At 42.3% G+C, this 20,393-nt stretch overlaps 1 protein-coding gene across 2 annotated transcripts in view; it reads left to right on the top strand.

Annotated features, from left to right (window-relative positions):
* The first annotated feature begins 14,351 nt into the window (after positions 1-14,351).
* LOC132973850 (titin-like) overlaps positions 14,352-20,393 on the top strand; it is a 29,032-nt gene continuing 22,990 nt past the window's right edge. For both annotated transcript variants that reach the window (XM_061037479.1, XM_061037480.1), the window contains exon 1: positions 14,352-14,469. The gene's annotated coding sequence lies outside the window, so the exon portion shown is untranslated. The remainder of the gene's footprint in view (positions 14,470-20,393) is intronic.

Below are 20,393 nucleotides of genomic sequence, written 5' to 3' on the forward strand. Positions count from 1 at the left end.
TAAAAACAGAATTTCCCCTTGTGGGATCAATAAAGTAAATCTAAATCTTAATTAATCTTAACATAGTGCTCTGTCCACAGGGGGGCGCCAAATAAACACAACCTGAAAATTCCTCACAGGAGCTAATGGACTCATCACACCTAATAAATTCTTTACAACAATATATTATGAAGAGTACTTAACAAAGCTTTAAATAAATCTATCCATAGACAAGGTATGTATTTTTCAAGAATTTATTTAGGTTTTTGTATTTCTATGTCTAATCAGTTTTTGTGTTTTTAATTGTTTAACTGTGGGGGACCCGGAGAAGCCCGGAGAAAACCCGTACACCGCTGTGGTTCAGTATTTAGTCCTGACAAACAGAAACCAGAACCAGCTGGCTTCTATCTTTCAGGACAATGGACTGCATAGTTGCGCACAAGTCATTTGATTGGACCAAAGAGCATTTAATCAAGTAATAGGGACTGGGCCTTAAATAGGGATGAGCTTTTCTTTGAAGTTTGACAGTAATTTGTAGCCAAGACATGGGCAGAAGGGAGCTGGCTGGTCAAACTGTAGAAATGACATCCCGCCCCTTATCCAAATTGCATTTAATGAAGGTTATTACAACATGTGATATTTCGTAGCCCTTTGTGAGTGTTGTGTCTCCTCACTTGTTCATATCTCATGAAGGGCTAGGACACGAAATGTCACATGTTGTGATGAACTCCTGTGACGACCCTGCTGGTTCCTGGTCCCTTGTGTTGTTTTCCTTTGTTTCAGGTGCCGGTGGGTGTGGTCTGTTGGATCGAGGATTGGGCCCGGTGTTCTCAATACCATAAGAGCTCGCCTCACTTCCTCCTTAGGGGGAGACGGGGAGACATCGAGAAGGAGATTGGGGAGAGAGGATATCCCCGATGCGCTGTACCTTTTGGTTTAATTCGCTGTTGTGCAAATAAATGTGCTTGTTGAAGCATACTCCTTGTCTCCTCCAGTTTTTGTCACGGGGTTGTGAGCCGGCCGTGACACTCGTGGATGCCGTGGACTCAGGCTTCCTTTTCTATGTTCTGTCCAGCACCCAGCAGCATACTTATTGATTTGGGTGTGCATGCTGTCTTTGTGTTAAGTTTTTGTTTTCCAAAAACTTTTGTCTGCCTCAAACTGATACAAGAATTAGTTCTGCTGTGGACTGTCCTGGAGGGGTCTTACATGTTTTATCTGTCATTTGAATGTGTGCTGCGGTAACAGAAGGGGCGGGATGTCATTTTCACAGTTTGACCAACCAGTTCCCTTCTGCACATGTCCTGGCCACTAATTACTGTCAAACATACTTAAAAAGCATGATAGAATTATTTTTAACTTAGTTTGTTTACACATAACTGTGTGCAGAGTTAATATTCAGTTTTCCTACTGGTGTAAATTTACATATTAAGTCTATCCCCTATGTGATGTGTACAAGTTTTGTTTGAAATCAATTAAAGGTCTGTCTCGTATTGAGGCCTGTCTTAAATACATTTAGGGTCATTTTATAGACTAAAGCAAATAAAAGCCCTGGCAATTAAATTAGAGAGCTTCAAACGGAGGTAGCTGAAATGAAACGGCTGGTTCTAGCTTCCATGACCACGACCAAGCCACAGCAGTCCAAGCGAACAACAGAGAACAGAGACATTCGCAAACAGGCTGCAGAGCCTGTCAGGACAACGGAGAAGGAGAGCGCTGCAGTCACTGCTTCAAGTGTGGTCGGCCGGGCCACGTTTCCAGAGGATGCAGAGCTCCAAGGCAGGTGCAGGGAAACTTCAAAGGGTTGCTGCCGAGGGACCAGCAGTGACCCAGCCACAACCATCAGAGTCCCGCCGCTGCCATTGCTGCCTACAGGAGGAGGGCACAGGCAGAAAGTTTAAAACATGTGCAGGTTGTTCAACCACAGTATACTGCTCCAGAGCACGTCAGAAGTGTCAATGGCAGGAACATAGAGTCTGTCAGGAACATAGACATTGACTCTTGTGCTGCCAAAACTTTCGTCCAGCTAATGCACACTCAGCAAGCTACTAGTGAAAAGACGATAGTAAAAACAGGCAAGAATAGAGTAGTGTTACATCCAGGTGAAGTCACCAGTTAAATGTTGTGCGCACACACAGATGGAGAAAGACACTGTAATGCTGTTCTGCCCTAATATGAACACAAATTTACCTGAGGGTTTACACATTCAGGAAGTACTGTTTACCATGAAAAAAGGTAACTCGGCTACTGTCCCCATTTCTGTGATCAACACCTCAGGACACAGCATTACACTGGGCCCACATGTTATTCTGGGACACTTAGAGAGTGTTAAAGCAGTGTACCCAGCAGCTGTAGAACCTGTGACACAAGGACAGACACAAACTACACAAGGACAGACACAAACTGCACAAGAACAGACACAAACTACACAAGAACAGACACAAACTACACAAGAACAGACACAAACTGCACAAGGACAGACACAAACTACACAAGAACAGACACAAACTGCACAAGAACAGACACAAACTGCACAAGAACAGACACAAACTGCACAAGGAGCGACACAAACTGCACAAGGAGCGACACAAACTGCACAAGAACAGACACAAACTACACAAGGACAGACACAAACTGCACAAGAACAGACACAAACTGCACAAGAACAGACACAAACTGCACAAGAACAGACACAAACTACACAAGAACAGACACAAACTGCACAAGGAGCGACACAAACTGCACAAGAACAGACACAAACTGCACAAGAACAGACACAAACTGCACAAGGAGCGACAGACTGTTCTGGCAAAACATGCCCCACCACAGAATGTATTGAGGTTTGGGACCCTCCTGTAGTCTTAAATCATTTAACTAGTGACCAACAGACCCTAGTTAAACAGATGCTCAGGGAGGAGTGCACAGCCTTTGCTCAAGATGAGAACGATGTAGGCTGCATCCCTTCACTCCACTTGCACATCACTTTGAAAGACCAGACACCAGTCCAAAAGACTTACATCAGTGTGCCCAAGCCGCTACATCAGGAGGTAAAAGAATACTTGCAAGATTTGATTAACCGGGGCTGGATTACCAAATCGAAGTCATCTTACTCATCACCCATCGTCTGTGTGAGAAAAAAATCTGGTGAACTGAGACTATGTGTAGACTATCACGAGCTAAATCGGAAGTCAGTGCCAGATAGACATCCTATCCCTAGAATCCAAGATATGTTGGACAGTCTTACTGGAAGCTTGTGGTTTTCGGTGTTAGACCAAAAACGTGACGTGACACGTGCACTAATGATGAGTATTGAAACCACTCACCCATTTCAGCTGGTCTCAGTTGATTTCCTGCATTTGGAGGAATGTAAAGGTGGTTATGAATACATTCTGTTGGTGATGGATCATTATACCTGTTTCGCTCAAGCATATGCAACTACAAACAAATCAGCTAAAACAGTAGCAGATAAACTGTTCAATGATTTCTGTCTCAAGTTTGGTTTCCCAGAAAAACTGCACCATGACCTTGGAAGAGAGTTTGAGAACAAACTGCTGGGTCACTTGAAAGCACTCTCTGGTGTCCGGGGGTCTCATACTACTCCATTTCACCCCCAGGGAAACGGCCAAACAGAGCGATTTAATCGTACGCTTCTCTCAATGTTAAGAACTCTCACTGAAGATCAGAAAAGTGACTGGAAAAATCACCTCTCCAAAGTCATACACGCCTATAACTGCACGGCTAATGAAGCCACAGGCTACTCTCCATTCTTCTTTCTTTTTGGCAGGCCCCCCAGACTACCAGTTGACCTTCTGTTTGGTATTGAAAGTCCGGCTGGCTCAGGCTCCCATCAGGACTATGTGGAGAAGTGGATACGGAGGATGGCCGAGGCTTATGACATCGCTTCCAGAAACGCATCTAAATCAGCTGACAGGGGAAAGAGACATTATGACAGGAGAGTGTACGGTCCCATCCTGCAAGTGGGCAGTCGTGTCCTGGTGAGAACCGTGACTGAAAGGGGAGGACCAGGGAAACTACGCTCCTACTGGGAAGATGGTATTTATGTTATCAAAAGTCAGAAGGGTGTGGACAGTCCAGTGTTTGAGGTGGAACCAGAGAGTGGCAGAGGTAGGATCAGAATCCTCCACAGAAATATGTTGTTACCATGTGACTTCCTCCCAGTTACTGCTCCTGATAGTGACACTCCCACAACAATTCAACCAAAGAAAATAGACAAAAGCCGGAAAACAGTTGTGAGTAAACACATACCACAAACAGATGTTGAGGATGACACAGATGAGGATTTTCCTGCACTCACCCTCACATGGCCTCCAGCAGAACACTCAAGTCCACCTGCGCTCAATCCCACAGTTCATGAGTTCCATCTTCAGGAACAACATACAGTCCCAGAACTGGGTGAGTTTGGTGAAAGTATTGAGGAGGAACAAGGGGACCAGGTCCACACAGCGGCTTCGGAGGAGAGTGAAAGAGACGTAGCCACAACAGATACGGACGGCTCAGAAATGAAATGGAGGAGGCAGAGCAGAGTGCTCGGTATCCATTACGACGGAAGAGACAACCCCAGACTTTGACTTATAGCACACTTGGCCAGCCAAGTTTCACAGAAAGGACAGTTTCTACTAGCGCGATAACTGTCGGAGGTTACTGGCGGCCCTGGTAAAGAAAAAAACAGTAATAATTCTTGCACACTACCGACTGTTATACCTACATGTAAGTGCCTGGTGTTGATGAGGTAATAGGGAACACAGAGATTGTTGGCCAACTTGGTGTGTTCTGTGTGGATGGAGTCTCAGAATTGTAATGTGAAAAATTTATATGACTCGTCCTGGTGTATGACTTCATGGGTTTTGTGATGTGTATTCTTGCACGAGTGATTGGGTGCAAAGACTGATAAAATCAGGAGTATACTTGGCTACAGTGCACGGTAGTCTTAGATTCTCATAAGCTAAGTTAATATGTTAACATGCCCAGTCCATTCCACAAATATCCGTGTGTTTATGTTTTAGGCTAAGAGGTATAATGAAAATGTCAGGATGCCATTTTTAAAGTGGGGGAGAGTGTGACAGGTCAATTGAGAACATTGATGTTTATTGTTTGGTTATCTGGGACCCCACAAACTAATTTTTGCTGTACTTGTCATAATCTAATCTTTTTGAATTGATCTTCAAAGTTGCTAATGTTAATGTATTTTTCTGAACTGCAACATTATTCAAGCAGTTCATGTTGACATGTTATTAATTAAATGTGCTGCATAATCTACGCCACTGGAGTCTGTGAGTGAAAAACCGTGACATGCAGGGGTTCAGAGAAGAAGAGTGTTGTTGTTGTGATGCTCCGGAGTTAGCAAGAAAGTTTTAGTTATTATTCAGCAGCGGAAGAGACTCGTAGGCAGAGTGAATGAAGGTACTGGGTCTTTGTTAAACGTTTAAATAAAGTGAAGACAAGTGAAACGACCTTTCAGCGTCTGCCTGAGTTTCTGGCTGCAACACCTGCACCACACTCTGTGGGGCTGCAGGCTTTTTCATTTTCCCTCCCTTTACATCACCTGACAACCACAAATAATAAATAGAATTCTCTTATAGAATTAGGCTGATTTTGACGCCCGCGTAGCGTAGCGTGCTGTTAGGACACGGTGTTAGGTAGGTTTCCTACTGCCATTTAAAACTGCTAATTTTGGGCCACTGCTTTGGTTTAAGTTTGTGAATCCTCAGGGGCCCCAAGCAGTTGCCTGCCTAGCCTGTCAACTGTGGTGTTAACTCACGTCACCACGCCTCAGCATGCCTTTGTCTTGGCCAAAAAAGTTGCACTTGAACACATCGCAAAGACTACAGCCGAAGGCCAACTACCACGTATGTTCTCTGCATGCGTAAGAGGAAATAACTGCATGCAGCTATATAAACCGTTTTTGTGATTCGAGAAGACAATTTTTACACCGCTGTCGCTCACCCACATTACTTTCATTTTTCTTTTCGTGCTCTGATTCGCTTTGCTGAACAGCCAACAGCGCCAACGGCAACCGAGGCAGATTCAACATTTCAAATTGGCTGAAAAAAGGCCAACGGGTAGCAACAGAGCTGGACACACCGCAAAAACCAAAGCAATGATCGATCCGCTTGGTGTGTCAGAGCCTTTACACTGAAGGGAAGTAACACAGAGACTAAACAGACACTGGCGTTATCAAGACAGGTGTGAAAATAAAACACTATTGTGAATACAATCAAGGTGTGGCACACAATCACAGTAGAGGGAAACACACAAGGCAGGAAATGAAGGGGCTAGAGATCAAGGGGCTCATCTATCAGGCTCCCGGCCTGAAGGCAAGGCCTAAAGGATCGGCCTCCATAGGGGATACAGGAGTGGGCAGGGCCTCTGACAAGGACACAGGAGTTGGCAGGAACCCGAGGGAGAGCATTGTCAGGGGGCAGGCAGCGCTCTGTGGGAACTTGGAGCAAACGGTGCACGGGAAGCAGACCTTAAGGCACAGGGTGGCTGGCTACAAAAGGAAATACGAAAGACTAGTCTCAGAAATAAAACTGTAGGGCTACAAGGCAACAGGTAAAGAGAGAGATTACCCAAAAAAAACAAAATCTGCAGAGAAAAGACAGAAAAGACATAGGAGGAGGCAGTAGGTCAGTCTGTAGGGACCTGGGTTGGGAACCGGAGTGTCACCGGTTCAAGTCCCGGTGCGGACCAAACATGGAAGTTGGTCTGGTAGCTGGAGAGGTGCCAGGTCGCCTCCTGAGCACTGCCGAAGTGCCCTTGAGTAAGGCACCAAACCCCCTACCCACCACCAGCTCAGGAGCGCCTGCCGGGGGCCGCTCCGTCACTCTGACATCTCTCCATTAGTGCATGTTTGTGCATGTGTGTATATTTCAGCCTATGTGTGTTGCATGATTACAGAGTTTAAAAACAGAATTTCCCCTTGTAGGATCAATAAAATAAATCTTAATCTTAATCGAAATCTTAATTAATCTTAACATAGTGCTCTGTCCACAGGGGGGCGCCAAATAAACACAACCTGAAAGTTCCTCACAGGAGCTAATGGACTCATCACACCTAATAAATTCTTTACAACAATATATTATGAAGAGTACTTAACAAAGCTTTAAATAAATCTATCCATAGACAAGGTATGTATTTTTCAAGAATTTATTTAGGTTTTTGTATTTCTATGTCTAATCAGTTTTTGTGTTTTTAATTGTTTAACTGTGGGGGAACCGGAGAAGCCCGGAGAAAACCTGTACACCGCTGTGGTTCAGTATTTAGTCCTGACAAACAGAAACCAGAACCAGCTGGCTTCTATCTTTCAGGACAATGGACTGCATAGTTGTTTAATCAAGTAATAGGGACTGGGCCTTAAATAGGGATGAGCTTTTCTTTGAAGTTTGACAGTAATTTGTAGCCAAGACATGGGCAGAAGGGAGCTGGCTGGTCAAACTGTAGAAATGACATCCCGCCCCTTATCCAAATTGCATTTAATGAAGGTTATTACAACATGTGACATTTTGTAGCCCTTCGTGAGGGTTGTGTCTCCTCACTTGTTCATATCTCATGAAGGGCTAGGATACGAAATGTCACATGTTGTGATGAACTCCTGTGACGACCCTGCTGGTTCCTGGTCCCTTGTGTCGTTTTCCTTTGTTTCAGATGCCGGTGGGTGTGGTCTGTTGGATCGAGGATTGTTACAGCCTTTGTATGTGTGTGTATGTTGGTCACTCCTGGTACATTCTCTGTCGCTGACTCTTGTATTGGCGGAGGTGATTTGGGGTGATACGCTTCTTAAACCTCCGCCATAGAGAAATGTGTTCAATATCTAGTGTATACGGGAGTGTCGTGGTGTTAGATAAGGACCCTGTCGTTGCAATTGATCCCTGGAATGACAAAGAGTCTGATGTGTCGTTGGACGTCTGGTCTGTTTCTTGGTTTGTGTCTGATGAGTCAGAGGAGATGTCAAATGTGTCCCTGGTCGTCTCACGTAAGTCCTGGATTGTTTCACTTGGGACCTGCACATTCTCAGGTAAGTGTCTGGTCGTCTCTGTTGTGTCGTCCTCAGCGGTGTATTCAATTGGAAGAAACGCGCTTGTACTGGGTAATTCCACCTTGCTGCTGTCTTCCTCACTGGTGTCTGTATGAATGTCCTGCAGTCCTGTGTCGCTAGTCTGCACCCATACCGGGAGCATGTCAGTACTCTCCTGCGGGGGGGAAGACTTTGCAGTTGTTTCACATGTATTGAGTTCTCTTTGCTGGTCTGTTTCTTGGTTTGTGTCTGTTGAGTCAGAGGAGATGTCAAATGTGTCCCTGGTCGTCTCATGTAAGTCCTGGATTGTTTCATTTGGGACCTGCACATTCTCAGGTAAGTGTCTGGTCGTCTCTGTTGTGTCATCCTCAGCGGTGTCTGTATGAATGTCCTGCAGTCCTGTGTCGCTAGTCTGCACCCATACCGGGAGCATGTCAGTAGTGTCCTGCGGGGGGGAAGGCTTTGCAGTTGTTTCACATGTATTGAGTTCTATTTGCTTCTCGAGCTCCTCCACCTTTTTCTGCAGCAGCTCCCTTTCAGCTTGCAGTCTTGAGTTCTCCTTTGTCTTTTCTTTCAGCTGCACCGTTGACAAGTTCAATTTCTCTGAAATAAACAGGAATCTGTGGAAGGCCTCTCTCTGCACGCTCAAAATCTGGCCATCAAGGACATCCCTTTCGTCTTTAACCCTCTTAATCGCAATGTCTCTTTGTGATCCCTCGTATATTTGATTTAGAATTTCGTCTACTTCGGTCTGAAGGTATTTAACTGTCATCCTCGAAATCTTCAACTTTTGGTTTTGAGTTGCAATAATGCCAAGTAGCTCGTCTTTAGTCAAGTCACTATAATCCGACATCGGTGGGAGGCTGAAAGACAAGTCATGATGTTTCAGCTCCTCTTTGTGCGTCACGTCTCCCACCCTCGATCCGTAAAGTGAGTGGTCATACTTCTGGTCTGCTTCAAAGTTACTGTTGCCGCCACTTGCGCCGAGGACGTTGGTTGTAAACTTGCCTGCATCCATCCTCTTATCAGAGCTCTCTGCCAACTGGCAGTTTTCTGGTGCTGTCTTGGCCTTAGCTCTAGTCTGATTTCTATTATTGTCCATACCTAAGTAGAGTCAGTCTTGTGGCTGTAAAGTAGTTAAAGTTATTGTTTAAGAAACTTTTCAACAGTGTTTAGTCTCAGTCTGATGGTTTAGATTTCTGTCTGGTCACCTTGGCAACTTGTGGTTTGTCCTCATACAATACATTCCAAAAAGCTTTCATCTACAGCCAGAGTTCTAGAACTAAAGGTTGACAAGTATGACATCATCAAAAGATCAATGGCACTTCCTGATATTCAAATGTAAACAACGGCTGCCCCACCAACAACATTAAACACAACATATTAAACCTGCCATCATCTCTATACTGTTCACTTATATAATACACAGTTCTCACAACTGTAATAAAGCTTAAGTCGTTGATTCATTCTTAATAGTTTGTTAATTTGAGTAGTTTAAGAACAATCTTTATGTATGATGAATTATTAAATTCATAGCTTTCAGTCATGTGATGGGTGTGGAGGCTGTCCAAAAGAGTTTAGGAATGTTACCTGCACCACACTCTGTGGGGCTGCAGGCTTTTTCATTTTCCCTCCCTTTACATCACCTGACAACCACAAAAAGACAAAATGAAAGTGTTGGGCTCTTGTTACCTTTATGCAGCACTAGGGGACATTACACTATATCAATCAATAAAAACACAAGAGTCCTCATCAGGATTTCACTTCAGTGGCATTAACATTTTTCTAGAGGAGAATATTTTCCCTTACACAAATTCAATTCAATCCAAGGTGCTTTATTGGCATGAATGTAATTAAAACGTACTGAGACACAGAAAATACAATACCAGAAGGAATCATCAAAAGTAGAGTAGCCTAATTAAGGTAAATAAAATAATTAATGCTGCTTTGATAATAATAATGAAACTCAAATAGAAAATCATAAAAAAAAAAAAAAAAAATGTTACAGGGATACAAAAAAACAACAAATGAACATTGAGGGGATAAAATGTCATTCATTGTTCTAAATTTGTGTGCACGTGTGTGCAGAGATGGTCAGGACTTAGTGTTTGTGTGTGTGTGTGTGTGTGTGTGTGTGTGTGTGTGTGTGTGTGTGTGTGTGTGTGTGTGTGTGTGTGTGTGTGTGTGTGTGTGTAATAAAGCCCCTCCGATGCATAAAAATAAATATTACTGGATTATCCTAATGCAGCCCTGCAGACAGAGCTAACCAACATTTAGCTTACCTGACCCGTATAATACTGCACATTCTTTGATTATATTTTGCATAATCTATTAAATGTTGCTGAATAGTCATTGTTGATGCCCTATGTAAAGCATTTCGTAAACCTTCTTTCTTAAAGGTGCTGTACAAATAATGTTATCATTATTTTATATTAAAAGGGCTGCAAGGTGGTTCAATGGTTAGCACTATTGCCTCACAGCGAGGAGGATCCTGTTCCGAATCCCCTCTCTGTGTGGAGTTTGCATGTTCTCCCCGTGCATGTGTAGTTTCTCTCCGGGTACTAAAATGCCTGTAGGTGTGAATATGAGTGTGGTTGATTGTCTGTATCTATATGTCATGCCCTGTGATTGACTAGCAAACAGACCAAGGTGTACCACGCCCCATGTCGTGGCTCTGTTTGAATGAAACAGGAAGCCTGGAAGTGGCTTGCTGCAGCAAAACCCAGGAACTGTTTTTATTAGATTTATTATTTGAGAGCGTGCAGCATGTCTCAGTGAACCTTGCAGACCTCATTTCCTCTCTATGAAAATGCATCGCTTAGTGATTCTTCCTCATGTTTGGAGTCAGTTTGGTTTTAGTTTCAGCCGTGCATGTGAAAAACTGTCAGAGGTAAAGCAGAGCAACAATCACACAACAGGTGGACTGAAGAGATGACACACCATGTTCACGACACACTCACAAGGATATGTTCTTTAAGTTTGTCTGAAACAGAATATGTATTAAGATGGACGGAGAAAAGACTGCAGTACAGCTCATAAACCCCGCCTCCTCAATGCTAACAGATGGGACACGAGTTAAACTATGAATTCAAAAAGCATATCAGATATGATACAATACTGGGTTTTTCTCTCAAACCTTGTCCATCATGATAGTTATTATCAAACAATTTGTTTTCGAATCATCTTTTGTATGTATGTATGCTTCAAAATGGAATAAAATGCTATGATTGACAGGTCTGTCAAGGTAGGGTTCCTGTGGCACTGAGTGCAACTGATGAACAGAGTACAGCAAAAACGGCGAGAGGAAACTTGACAAAAACTAGTGTCATTGTACTTCGATAACCATTACGTGAATGCTGTAGCTCTACAAGCTGACCCCTACTGTGCAGATTTGGTTAAATTTACAATTTGTCAGCACCTACACGACGAAGTCCGTCCGGTTAAATTGGATGAAGCCAGGAGGCTGGGGGCTGATTGACACTGTCCACTTGTACATATAGTCTATAGTCTGAAATGATGCAGGCTCACATGTTATCAAAATAACACAATCCTTATTATTGTCATGAAGCTGATTTAGTTTTGGGGAGAAAAAAAAACGTTTTAATAACAATAAAAATAAAAAACAGAAAAGCAGCCTGCAGGCTGAACTACTGCCACACACTTCTCTACAGGGTCTCTAGCAGGAGTCTTCAGAAGCTCAGATATGTTCATCACAGCGGCATGAGGATCCTGATGAGACTGTGTAAATATAAACATATTGCATCCCGTCCACATCTGGATTGAATTTAAAAAAATCCCAGCTGACCCATCAGTCCCCACCCCATCCCCCACCCCACACCACAAGGATCTGCTCACTTCACAAACTACCACAAGAAACTACCACTCCACCTAAATCAACCCTGTCTCCATCCCTGTATGGGGGATCTGGCCTTCTGGTCTGCTGCTCCACATCTGTGGAGTGCCATACCGGACCACCTGAGGGCGCCGCAGACTGCTGAGACTTTTTTTAAAAGCCTGAAGACCTTTCCTTTTTTTAAAGACAAAAACAACTTCCATAACTCCTTCTGCCCTTACTTGATTTAAATACTCATGTTTCTTTATTTCTCATTCATTGTTTTTGAGATCATCTTTCATTATTATGTAGCTTTTCAAGAGGTTTTTTTTAAACAAAAGTGCAAAATGTATCAAATAAAACGTATTATCATTATTATTACCCATGTTTCTACAACTCAACTATGAATCCATTTCTATAATTTATATTAAATAAAATATCAAATCATTGTGTTACCTACATATCTACTTAAAGTATAGTTAAGGAAAACTAAGCAAAGCTTTCACAGCCGTTGTCTCAGTAATAATATATATATTCTATTCAACTCATATATAGGTTAGGATTGAATTGTTTCACATCAGCCACTTCAGTTTGGTAAATGGACTTGGGCTTATATAGAGATTTAACTTAACGGTTGAGAGATGGCCAACTCAACCAACTGAGCCACAGCTGCCCCCCCTCCCCCCCCCCCCCCCTTACAGCGCCACCTACTGGCCAGCAGTTGTAAGTGACCCAACAATAATCTTTGATATTAAGATGGACAACGGAAGGTCAGACATGTTATGCTGCTCAGGAATATTTTACAAACCAAGGCAACTGCGTGTCAACATGCAGGCCAGACACCCATGCCAGTATAATCCTTCATTTCTCGAGGAGCCCTGCAGATGATCTTTTTTTTAACATCAAGTAACAACTAATATACACTTAATACTAAAAGAGAGACTTTACTGTTCCTGAAAATATTTGATGTGGAGTAACTTTTTCTCTGTGAGTCAATAGATTCATAGTATCCAATCTTTTTGCGAGTCACAACAAAGTTTTATTCAGTGTTTAAATTCAATCCCTCGTTCTCCAATAAAATGTAAACCTTTAACCAGCCTGTGACCTTGAACATTTCAATACTTTTCATTTCTGAATATCCTTTTTTATAATATATTCCTGACTGTTTCAATGCATGATTTGGTTTTAAATCCTCCTTGCATTGATAATAAAATCAGTGCAAGATTTTTTTTCACCTTTCAAAAATAGAAACGTATGTAAAAGACTGCTGTGATCTGTTTAAATGTATTTTAATGTAGTATAATATTATGTTTATTATTATTATTATTATTATTATTTTATAAATATTCATGTTATATGTCACTTAGTGTTTACTCCTTGCTGAAATATCTTCTCATCAAATATTTAAAGCAAATTCTGAAATAATTTCTGACTGCCCCACTTTATCTTATTAAAACCTTTTAGGTATTGTTTGCACACAATTTGTTACACATTTAATAAAAGTTAGTACTTGGTGTTTTTATCACCAGTCATATTAATTATTGTGACTTCCTTTTAACTGGATTGCCCAAAACAAGAAAACACAAACATGATCACAAAACCCCATTTTAAAAACTCCATAAGGCTCGATGTTTCTTTAAGAGTTGATTAAAGAAAAACTATTAATTAAATTCTTTATTAAAGCTTCTCACAGCCTTGCTCCTCCATACATCACTGATCTTCTTTCCTTTTATGTTCCAGCCCGATCACTCAGGTCCTCGATTGCTTTTCTTTTAAATGTCCCTCATGTGACCCACACAAGCACCAGGGATCGTTTTATCTTTATGCTCCTAATCTGTGAAACTCAAGGCTCCTGGACATCAAAACAGCGAGCTCTCTGTGTTTTTAAAAGTTAACTCGAGACCCATCTTCATAATCTGTCTTTCATAAGGAGTAACTTTACAGCCTTGTTCAATGTTTTCTTAAATTATTTATTTTATTTATGATTTTTATTTTGTCTTATTCAACCTTTAATAATGTATAATTAAAGTTATTGATTACTGATGTGTTTACTACTGTATTGATTTATTCTATTTCATTAGATTTCTTTTATATTGTTGTATTACCTTCCTTCTTGTTTGAATCTCTTCATAATTGTATTTTTGCGTTCAATTTCTGTTAAAGCACTTTAGGGTGCATGTTTTTTATGTGTATGAAAGGTGCTATAAGGATGAGTTGAGGAAACGTGAAAATAATCCCATATTTGTAAGTGTTGGTTACCTATGAAGTTTGTTTTAAATAAAGTTCTGTTTGTAAAAAAAAAAGTGCCCCAACATGAGTGTATAAGGTTTTTTTTTTTTAATAAGAATATAAAAGAGATGAGATGAGTCATATGTGATGTGAGCTTCTGTTGGATGTTACAAAAGCTGCTCGCAGTGATTGTCCCGGGTTATCGCGGGTTGGATTGGATTGGATTATAGCCTAATTTTGTTGCATAAGAGAGGATCCACAGGATTGGTGGCTTGAGCTGAGCGTGCGCAGAGCGTCGCACCTACCATCAATAAACCATACGCGTGTTTACGGAATTCAAAAACATCCCAGAGAGTTTTTTAAAGACGGGAGAAGCGTCGTGTGAAGAGCTAAGGTGAGTGTGTGTTTGATTTCCTACAGTTTGGCTGTGTGTATTTTTGTTTGGAGAGTGTGTGTGTGTGTGTGTGTGTGTGTGTGTGTGTGTGTGTGTGTGTGTGTGCGCGCACGGCGGTTGTTGTGTGCTCTCTATAGTGCACTTATAGATTTAGGAGGCAGAATCGAGGACGGCCGCTGCATCTGCTGGAGTGGAAAGCAGGCAGGCATTCAATTTAGACTATCCCGTGCAGCTCTCACAGTGAGTGTGAACACACACAGGAGAAACTCTGAGCTCACACACCGCAACAACTAATTCATTTTTACCCGGAACAAAATGTTCTGAATTCAACTTGTCTGCAGGAACATCGAAGTGCTGCGTAGTTACTTGTGGCTGTTGTTAAAAGATGACCACAGAGACCGTGTGAAAGATTGATTTTAAAAAAGTGAGGCTGCTCCTTGTGTTTTTTTTAAACATCGACTTGGATCATGTCTTCGGATTTTTTGCGCTCGACTTTATTTGGACGGTTCTGAGTAGGCCTACTTTGGCGCGGAAAGACTTTTTTGGAATAACCATAATTGTTTGTTATATGTTTTACGTTTGAAATGGCAGAAGAACAGACGTGGATAGTTCGCTGTTCATATAGTAGTCTGAATTTGGTGGAAAAAGTTGTTGTTTATTCCACTTTTGGCTGTTGAGACTCCGCAGGACTCTTCATCACTTTGCGTGGCTGCGGGAGAACACACCCACCCATCCCCGCTTACACACACACCCCTACCCCCCACGTACGTACACACAGCCAGTCCCATCCACACTGACTGTGGAATTCTTCGCAGCGCGGGATGTGAACTCTTTGTGTTCAGATTTAAAGAGACCCCATTTTTCCTGCAACTTTCACGGAAGTCTTTATTAGAACTTAATAATCCTGCTTTGCTTGTTTCCAGTGTGCCCGTGAAGTGCAGGGTGTGAGAGCCACACTGAGTGTTCAGAACATCGTGTTCCAAAAGTTTCTGTGGCATCTCTGCCCCCCCTCTCTCTCCCTCAAAGACAAAACGTAAATAGAGCCACACTTAAAATACTTTGTCTGTGTTTTCTGACAGTATATCTTACATATGCACGGCCTGCACCAATTAGAAAAATGTGTATTGAAAGTTGTTACCAGGAGGTTAAAGACCAAAGGTTAGAGCTCTGTTTGTTGTAGAGTCCTCTCTGTAAACACAGCTCTGTGCACCAGGGTGATACTTCCTCACAAGGAAACTGAAAAAAAAAAAAGATAAGAGCCCAAACTTTGCACATTAAGGAAAAGTATAACTAAGTCCTCACTCCCATGATCTGTGAGGTAAAGATCCTGTTTCTGTCCATGTAATGTGGTGTGTAGAGAGAGGTGTAACAGCTATTTTCTGGTTAAAAGATCATCTTCCTGGGGCACTGGTGGCACAGTGGTTAGTGCGCGCGCCCCGTGTATGGAGGCTGTCGTCTCAAGCAGGTGGCCCGGGTTCACATCCCACCTGTGGCCTCTTTCCCACATGTCATTCCCCACTCTCTCTCTCTGATTTCTGACTCTATCCACTGTCCTATCTCTCCATTAAAGGCATAATCTAACAATAAGAGTATCAGAGACACTAACAACTTAAAGTGGAAACACTTTGATCAGACTTCATTTGTTGGCTGGAGAAGTTTTTGCACACATATGTCATTTAGACCACAAGTTATTAAAGTGAGCCTAGGTTTAAAAAAAAAAAAAACCTGAATTCTCCTCCAGAAATGATCTCTGAAGTAAAGCATCCCCTCCCCCGCCCTTCTTCCCGCTCAGTTGTCCTCTGAGCCATCAGTTAAGTGTTCAAGCTTTTGATCATTAAAGAAAGACTTCTCACTTAACTTTTGACACCTTAAGAGAACAGATAAATATAAAGTATTGTATATAGTCTACTTTTAACCTGACCTATCCCAGCAGGATACAAAATCTCTTTTGTCTTTGTCGAGCCAGCAGCAGAAAAAAGTTTAATACAAGAGACAAAAAAAATGTGTAGCTGTGTATGACCTCATAGGGAAACATTCTGCAAGTGTAGAACGGAAATGAACCAGCTTTCTAGGATGTACCAACACTTTATTAAAGTCAGTCGTCTTGTACTTTCCATTTGCAGAGTGATCTGGCGTGTGACTTCAGACTGCATTTGAAGTAATTAGCATTGAGACTTTTGGGAGTTTAAATGCTAAAGTTTCACTAGGCCTTTTCAGACAGATATTTCAGATATTTACGATCCCTGTGATGTTTCACCCTCAATCTGAATACAGCGGAGGCCTGTCGAGGAGTTTTGAGGTAGTTACAGGGGCGTTACAGGGGCGAGACAGGCTCAACTGGGCCAGGGAGAAAGCGCAGCACTGTGTGTGTGTGCAATTGTGACTGTGTGTGTATGTGAAGCTCCCGCTGTGCCGTGCTTCCCCAACCCTGAAACTCAATGTGATTTCACAGATTAGGACACCAATATTACAATGTCACAGAATCATGATGAATGTACAAAGATGTAATAACAACTGAGCTTGGTTATGTCTGATGAATCAGACTGAAAAGGGATACTGATGGGGTTTTCACACATGCAAAAAATCTAGTGTCAATTTCCGGAAATTTTTACAGTGACCTGCATGTGTAAACGCTTCAGCATCATTTTTATCACCTGGTCTTTATGCAGTTCCCACGCTCAGGGATTTGGGATGAGCTGATCCGAGCACCTAACAGGAAATATACAAGCAAATTCACAGAGGGCGAGCGTGAGGGGGTGATGACGTTTATATCACGTGTGACACAACTGGTGATCTTCGTGCACATAATGAAACTGCTTCACACAGTCAGAGAGGCACGCACTGCATGCTCAGCTCATCCTGTAACGCCTCTGTTACTACCTCTGAAGACCATACAGAGGGGACATCACTTCAATTCCACCCCATCACTTAAATATCACGCCTTGAAATGGCAGTCTGAATAGGGCTAAGGATACCAAAGTTCCTATGGATGATGTGCACATCGCTCATGTGGGCGAGTGATACATTTTACAGTAAAAAATCATTAAGTTTCTTTTTTTTTCCTGCAGCTCAAATCCTGTCTGCAAAAGCGGATGAACAGGGAAAGCTCACATTTACTAACAGAGAAACATTCTCACATTGTTCCAGCATGGAGCCACCAGAGAGCAATAAAACCTAAGTGAGCTTTTTTTTTTATAGAGAAAACATGATAATTATAGTGGTGCATTTTAAGTGTGAATATTTGGTTGAATTTAGAAGTTTCCACAGGTCAAGTCTAGAAAACGTAAAATTGCCGCACCAGCTTGTTTTCGTACAAAAAGAGTGTGTGAGCAAAAAAAGCTGAATATCAAGCAGTGTATTAGACAACACCAGTGGAGTGTGTGGTTTGTAGATAGATGCTTGGTATTCACTACTCCCCTCCCTCGAGGCAGCGTGCAGCAGAGCCCAGCACGCTTCTGCACACAAATACAAAACCTGCACACAAACACACACACTCTTGTGTCAGAGCGATGATGTTCCTCTCACTTACATAGGAGGGGGCGGCAGTAGGTCAGTCTGTAGGGACCTGGGTTGGGAACCGGAGGGTCGACAGCTCCAGTCCTGGTGTGGACCAAATATGGAAGTTGGTCTGGTAGCTGGAGAGGTGCCAGATCGCTTCCTGAGCACTGCAGAGGTGCCCTTGAGCAAGGCACCAAACCCCCTACCCACCACCAGCTCAGGAGCGCCTGCCGGGGGCGGCTCCGCCACCCTGACATCTCTCCATTAGTGCATGTCCATAGGATCCTCTTTGTGCATGTGTGTATATTTCAGCCTATGTGTGTGTTGCATGATTACAGAGTTTAAAAACAGAATTTCCCCTTGTGGGATCAATAAAGTAAATCTTAATCTTAATCTTAATCTGACTGGACTTTTTGCTTTGCTGCTGATGATCAGTGACAGAGTGTTTCTCTGTCTCTGATTTTGTCATAGCCATCTGTAAAATTAATAACACATTACACAGCCTGGAGGACATCCTGCTGATTGGCTGATTCTGACCTGGAAATGATATACTGTTCAGTGAGGGTTTTTAACTTTTTTGACTAATCTAAAGTGGTTCCTTGCCTCACATAGAAGACTTGAGAAGATAGAAGGTCTTAATGTTAAGGGTCTGAGTACATCGGTCCAAACAGGTCGATGGTCCAATTCTGAAGTTATGATTGAGTTTACTGAAGTTTGCTGCTTTTTTCTGTATATTGTGCTCAACATCGTTAATATGACAAGTCTATGATGTTAATTATTTTGTGAACACCCTCCTTTTGAGGCTTTGAAATTGTCAGGTTGGTAACCAAAAGAAGCCATATTTGGAGGAGAAGGTGACTATGCATCGCTAAATTAGCCTGGGTTACAGTCTTGGTAGTGACATGTCGCCCTTTAGCACCAGCATGAAACCAAAACAACTCGCGGTGCATTGTTGTGTTTGCATGCTAATGCTAGCGATCTTTATTATGCTTGTATCTTCACACTGCATGTAAATTTACCTGATCTAGAATCGCTTACGTGACATTCAGTTAAGAGATAATATTAACTTTATTGATCCCCGCAAGGGGAAATTTCAGTTTTTTACACTCTGTAATCATGCAACACACACATGCACAAACAGGATCCTATGGACATGCACTAATGGAGCGATGTCAGAGTGATAGAGCTGCCCACAGTGGGTGCTCTTGATGGTGGGAACCGGTGACCCTCCGGTTCCCAACCCAGGTCCCTACAGACTGAGCTACTGCCGCCCTAAGCAGTGAGTACAGTATGTTATTCTTCTTTTCTCTAGTCCCTCAATTAAACAACTTTTATACGCGAGGGGATGAGCCGGGGGGCCGTCCTGGCGATGTAAACAAACTGAAGATAGGACTCTGAAAACTCTGAAAACATCACAGACAGTGGGACTCGGGTGTTACACCCATTGTAGACAGTCATGACTCACAGAGTTATTTTCAGAGGATATACTTGATTTCTATTATATTTAAGTGTGAAAAATCACATATAAAGCCTTTAAAGTCTACTACTATACAGATTCTGTAGAAGTGCAGTAAAAAAAACAAACTATACAGATCCCCACCGCAGATTCTGATTCGTTTCGTTATTTGTGTTGTTAAACATCTCTGGCTGCAGGAGGACACATACTTCAGGTCTGACACACACAGAGATCAAGCCGGTCACGGTCTTTGTAGAAAAGTGTAGAAAACTTTCGAGGAACAAGAACTGGATTATCCTTAAAAGTCAGTTATGTAACATCTGGACTTTGTGAAGTTTCTTCAATAACTTGATATTTTATGCATTGGTATATGTGACACTAAGCTGCAGAACAACAGTCAGAGAGTGTTTAATTTGAAACACAAATGATTTTTATGAGGCGCTGCCCGCTGCCCGCAGGCTGTTTTTATGTTGTTTACCGACATGTGTAGACATCAATGTCCCTTCAGGGTTAGCTTACATGCTGAGGAAACCGGTCCTGCTGGAAGCTCTCGATGAATCAGACATTTTTATAGCTGTGTTTATCATCAGGAGTGTGTGCAAGCTGTGTTATTGTCGTGTAGGCTGATTATTAGTGTTTAGAAGTTATGTGAGGATAGAGGTTTGTTTCAGGATAAATTAAATCCAGTGGAAATTCAAATCAAATACTGCTGTTGCTCAAAAACAAACCAGGCTGCTGTAAGAAACTCAGGTCCAAATCCTCTAACTCTCAACACTCTAAACACATCACAATTATATCACCTGCTGCACATCAGCTCACTACCACTTCATGCACATATTTTATGAAGGGGCTGGCAGGAAAAGGTCCAGATGAAGTTGGTATGAAGAATTCAGCTAGTTGTCTTCACACATACAGCTCACCGCTAACATATTGGGAAATCTTTTGGGAAAGTTTTGTATGTTGTGTACCC

Source organism: Labrus mixtus, chromosome 5, assembly GCF_963584025.1.
Source record: "Labrus mixtus chromosome 5, fLabMix1.1, whole genome shotgun sequence".
In the NCBI taxonomy this organism is placed as follows: Eukaryota; Metazoa; Chordata; class Actinopteri; order Labriformes; family Labridae; genus Labrus; species Labrus mixtus.